The sequence below is a fragment of the Nomascus leucogenys genome, chromosome 21, assembly GCF_006542625.1.
Source record: "Nomascus leucogenys isolate Asia chromosome 21, Asia_NLE_v1, whole genome shotgun sequence".
Classification (NCBI taxonomy): domain Eukaryota; kingdom Metazoa; phylum Chordata; class Mammalia; order Primates; family Hylobatidae; genus Nomascus; species Nomascus leucogenys.
In genome coordinates this window covers 72,747,867-72,753,866 of record NC_044401.1, presented here as the reverse complement: position 1 = coordinate 72,753,866, position 6,000 = coordinate 72,747,867, and positions in this window count along the sequence as shown.

The following is a 6,000-nucleotide window of genomic DNA, read 5'->3' as shown; positions in this document are numbered from 1 at the left end:
TTCACTCTAAGTCTATGTGTGTGTTTATGGGTGAAGTATCTTCTCACAGGCAACATATGGTTGAGTTTTTTTAAACATCTCGTCAGCCAGTCTGTATCTTTTAACTGGAAATTCAAACTTTACAATCAAGGTTTTTATTGATGGATGAGAACTTACTCTTGTCATTTTGTTGATTGTTATCTAATTGTTTTATATATCCTTTGTTCCTTTATTTATGTCGTGTGATTTATCTTTGTGATGTGGTGGTTTTCTGTAGTAATGACATTCTCCAGGTATCAAGATGGTGTTTTACTTTGGGACCTCAATTTTCTGATGGATCCAAGAAAAGCCATTGATTTTCAATTTGGTCAGCTTTTTATTGTTGTTTTAAGGATGGAAATGATTGGAATGTGACTACCACTTTACATATCAGAACTGAAATGGGAAGCTCATACATTAAATTTTTAGAGGACTCACTTTTTATTCTTTTTGGAATCATTTTTGTGGTTTCTTTTGGATACTAATTTGCAAAATTCTTGTTTTTTAGTAAGGATTAGTGACCTTGGAATGATAGTCAAGTCACTTTTAACTCCATTGTTCTAAATTTCTTTTAAAAAATGGTTTTGAAACAGGTTCCTGCTCTGTCATCCAGCCTGGAGTGCAGTAACACAATCATAGCTCACTACAGCCTCGAACTCCTGGGCTCAACTGATTCTCTTGCCTCAGCCTCCTGAATAGCCGGGACAACAGGCATGTGCCACCATACCTGGCTAATATTTTTTATTTTTTGTGAAAGTGGAGTCTCACTATGTTACCCAGGCTGGCCTCAAACTCATGAGTTCAAAAGATACTCCTGTGTTAGCCTCTCAAAATCCTGGGATTATAGACGTGAGCCACCATGACTGGCCCATTATTCTAAATTCCAATCATTCATGAGTCTATGAAAAATTTTTAACAAATGACTACTTTGAAGTTCAATAAGCTGAGTAACTCACCCTCAGTCACACAACTAACTAACCCCAGAGAAAAGACCCAAATCTCTCTGGTCCTCTGGATACATTGCTCAGTGATCTTGCCTCTGCATCTTTCTAAGGTCTGGTTTCACTCTATAATTTTCTTTCAAACCATGGTATGACTGTGAACCTCGTGTACTTTCTGTTACCTTGTTGGGGAAAAATTATAATACATAATTCAATAGCATACACATTATTTGCTTTCCTTTGTAGATTCCAGGGAGTCTACCAACTTATGACACATTAAAAAATCATTTAAAGGTATTACAAAGGTACTTTTTGGTAGAGTAAAAGTGGAAATGTATGAACAGCTTAAAATTTTTTTTTGGTTGTTGAGTGATCTTCACTTTGAATACAGAAGGAGTCTGATTTCATTTTACTGGTTTTTCAATGACAGGTATGTCCTTAAAATTCAACTATTTATTTATTTAGGCTGTCACTAAAGAAAATTGCTGACATGGTAAAAGCCCATGGTATAAGTACCCAGCCTAAAAATATGTGGAATGTTTAGAGAGAATATAAAAAAAAAAGATATGTAAAAGAATGTGAATTAAGCCAGCAGTTTGTCTTTGAAAAGGGGAGTGTTGATTTGGGGCTTCTGATCTGTGTGCTACCCCATTTCTCTACTGATAGTAAAGATGTTCAAAGGCACCTAAAAGTCTGAACTATTAAGAAGCTGTACTCCAAAATCAATGTTAGTTTTGTCCTCACCCCTTCACAGACAGGCCTTTTATTTATTTATTTATTTTTAATCAATTCCTGTTTGGGGCTAATTGTTTAAAAGCCATGACTTCATTTTCAGGTTAAATACATGTCTCTTCCATTCTGAGAATTAAAAAAAAAAAGAAAAGAAAAGAAAAGAAAACTAGTCTTTGAGTACTATGTTCAATTTACTAAAAATATCTAGAAAACTAAAGTATTCCCAAAGGCAAATCTTTGGTGTGACAGATGTAAAATAACATCCACAAGCTGAAGGGTCTGTCTTAGAAAAGCATTCTGCAGCTGCTTCAACAAGAGTACTGGGTGTCATTTATAATTCATGCAACTATATTGAAGCTTTCTGCTGTCATCCAAGAAAGATGGTTTTCAAAGCTACAGAGTGCAATAATCCAATATTCCTTGTAGAGAGTCCCATATATCTCATATAGATTTTACACTGGAGATCATTTCCATGCTGATGACTTCAAGAATACAATGTGATATTTTCAGAAAACACAGATTTATGCTATGTGCTATTTCTATGGGCTTGGGGGACAACCATTAGACCATTAAGTTGAAGGTATATTTCTAGTCAGCCTTCATCCACATTGCAGTGGTCACTACAAAAAAAATGGGTATCTAAATGCCTCAAGAACTTCAGTTTTTGTGTTCAACATATTTTGCAGTGGAAAATGAGTTTGATGATCAGAGTGTACTCCTATAGAAGGCAAAATGACCATGAGAATAATTAGAGTAATTCAATCATTTCTTCTTCTTCTTTTTTTTTTTTTAACGGAGTCTCGCTCTGTCCCCCAGGCTGGAGTGCAGTAGAGTGATCTCGGCTCACTGCAAGCTGCGTCTCCTGCGTTCACGCCATTCTCCTGCGTTCACGCCATTCTCCTGCCTCAGCCTCCCGAGTAGCTGGGACTACAGGCGCCTGCCACCATGCCCGGCTAATTCTTTTGTATTTTTAGTAGAGACGGGGTTTCACCGTGTTAGCCAGGATGGTCTCGATCTCCTGACCTCGTTATCCGCCCACCTCGGCCTCCCAAAGTGCTGGGATTACAGGCATGAGCCACCGTGCCTGGCCTCAATCATTTCTTCTAAAGTACGAGATTTTGAATATGAGGTCAGCTTATATGCAAAATCAATTTAATATTTAAATCAAATTTAAATATTTAATTATTTGCAGGCCAAAAGAAGTGAGCTTCCTAAAGCGACTCCCAATACTCTTGTTAAAGCTGCTACAGAACGCTTTTCTAAGAAAGACCCTTCAGCTTATGGGTGTTATTTTACATCTGTCACACAAAAGATTTGTCTTTGGAAATACTGTAGTATTCTAAATATTTTTAATTAAATGAACATACTATTCAAAGACTGACTTTTGTTGCCACTATGAGAACATGGTAATGTCACAGGTCAACTAATAACCGGTAGTTATTACAGGCTCTGATTAACACTACAGTGCATTTGAAGACCACATAGTCAAAAAATAATCAAAGACATTTTCAATAGACCAATTTGTGCAATATAATCTCTCATCAAAATCCAGTTATGAGAAATTCTTCATCCACAGTAACCTTTTGAGTAGCACCTGCCCTTCAATATTTCCCTCCCTTCTTTTCAGGATTTCATCAAATGGTCTGCTGCACTGTGCTGGAATTTTGAACTCCCCAGCGTAGTAAACAACATCTTCTCAAGAGTATACAAGTAATCAGATAGAGAAAACACCCATTACAGAGCTGTGGAGCCCTTATGATATAGTGCTATGCTGCAACAAAGTAGACAGAAGAGTATTTGTTAAATAATAAAAGGTATCAATGAACGAACAAATAAACTAAGCTGATGTATTGATTAAATGAATTTACTTCTTTCAGATTTACTTTTCCAAACTAAAAAAAAAATTGTTTTAAACTTTGTTCCAAAGTTATACAGCTTTACAAAAATAAACAGTTTTATTTTTGAATTCCTTTATATTTACAGAAAAGTTGCAAAGATATGGAAAGTCGCTTCACCCTATAATTAGCTTCTGACATTAGTAGGGTACATTTGTCACAATTAATGAACCAGTATTGATGATATGTTATTATTAACTAAATTCTATACCTTATTAAGATTTCCTCAGTTTTTACCTAATGCCCTTTCTCTGTTCCAGGATCCCATCCCAAAAACCTCATTTCATATTGATGTCATGTTTCGTAAGGCTCCTCTTCGTAGGGACAGTTTCAGGGCCAAAATTTTAAGGGCCTTGAGTGTTTTGAGCAGTACTGGACAGGTGTTTTTTAGGATGTCCCTCTACTGAGCTTTGACTGATGAATTGCTCATGATTGAATTGGGACTATGGGTCTTCAGAAGAAAGATCATGAGCCCTTTTTATCACATCACGTCAAAGATACCATGCCATCAATACAACTTATTACTGATGATGTTGGCATTGACCACTTGACTGAGATAACATTTGTCAGATTTCTCCATTGTAAAGTTACTTTTCCCCACTTTCCATACTATGCTCTTTTGTAGGAAGTCACTATGCACAGGCCATACTTAAGGAGAGCTCCTTCTCCTTGAGGGCAGTGTCACTACATTAAATACTTGAAATCTTTCTGTCCAGGAGATTTGTCTATTTTTCGAATTTATTTATTCAATCTATTATTATTGTTTTAGATATGAGACCTTGCTATGTTGCCTAGATGGGTCTCAAACTCCTGAGCTCAAGTAATCCTCCTGTCTCAGCCTCCTGAGCAGATGAGACTATAGGTGTGCACCACTGCACCTGACAATCATTTATTTATGGCAGTATGAACTCATGGACATTTGTTTTATCCTTAAGTTACAACCAAATATTATATTATTTTGTTGCTAAATTATTTCAGTTTTGGCCATTGAAGGTCTTTTGTTTGACCCCTGTGTCATTTTGACATACCTCTATCATTGTGGGATTTCTTTTTCCTTTTTTGCAGATATTTCTTTAGTTTTTGGCACTACAAGAGGCTCCAGTTTCATCATATATCCTGCCCCAGCCCAAGATTCAACCATTTCTTCGAGTAGCCCTTGCTCTTTTTTATTGTAGAATGTAATTAATATCAAGTTCCTGGCACTAGGTTCTTTAGAAATTTTTTTTTAGTTTATATGTTTGTTGATAAAATATTGATAAAGATTCTGCTAGTGATTACCGATGTAACTTTTGGCAAATTATCTGAAACATGGAAATAATAATTTCTACTTCATAGGACTATTGTATATTTTAAATGGATTCACTAGGATAGTGCATGGAGTAAAAGGAAACAAATAGTAACTCTAAGTGGTATTATTACAAATTCATTGGAAATAAATAAACGTAAATTTTTTTTCAAAAGTCAATCTGAATTCTCCTGAGGTTTTGTTTTTGCTTTGACATGTTTTCATTGTTATATACATAGACTAAGAAGTTAGAGAATCTGATTCTAGACCTAGCTCGGTTGTTAAAAAGAATTCACTCCAGTCGTCTAATGCCTCCTCTTCTAAAATGGGTATAATACTATTTGCTGATTTTAACCCCACAGGGTTAGTCTATTGGTGTAATTGATATAAAATGAAGTTGATACAAATGTATAGGTGGCAATATTACCACCATTTTTGTCGGTATCACTTTGCCTCTGATTCATTCATTGCTCTTTGCAGCTCCACTTTTTTTCTCCTTTTCTTAAAAAGTGTTGACCATACTATCTTGAATCTATCTATTTATTATAAACTTTAATTATTTCAGGTTTTGAAAAACTATATTGAAGTTTAGACAACACAATTGCGTTCAAACGCTGTTACAACAAATCCACATTGCACAACTATTTTAGACACTTAAAATTTAGTTAACATTTTTCTAATTAGTTCACCGACAGTAGTAAGCTGGTGAGCCCTCCTAGTTCTTGGTCTTGATAAATTTTCATTCAACTAAGCATAACTAAGCCTTCTGAGTTACTAAGTCATAAAGAAAGTAGAAAGATAGATGTTTGTAATAGTAAGGGATAGGAGGAGAGTGTGGTATCTTAAAAATGCCCTAGTATCAAATTATTGATGCAAAGCAGTTGGCTACTGTCTTAAAAGGAAGGGACATCAACCATCTAGACAAGATCAAATATCAAAGTCGATGGGTTTTGCAAACTGATCATCTTGTTTTCCTCTTACCAAGGTAAAGCAAGGTGCTTCGACACACCTGATAGATTACAGACTATATCAATATCACTATACGAGTAATGTTGATCTCCATAGAATGTGTCAACCTTCAAAAACATTTTAGGAGGTTTATGTAATTGTTTACTATCTGGTTGTTGGG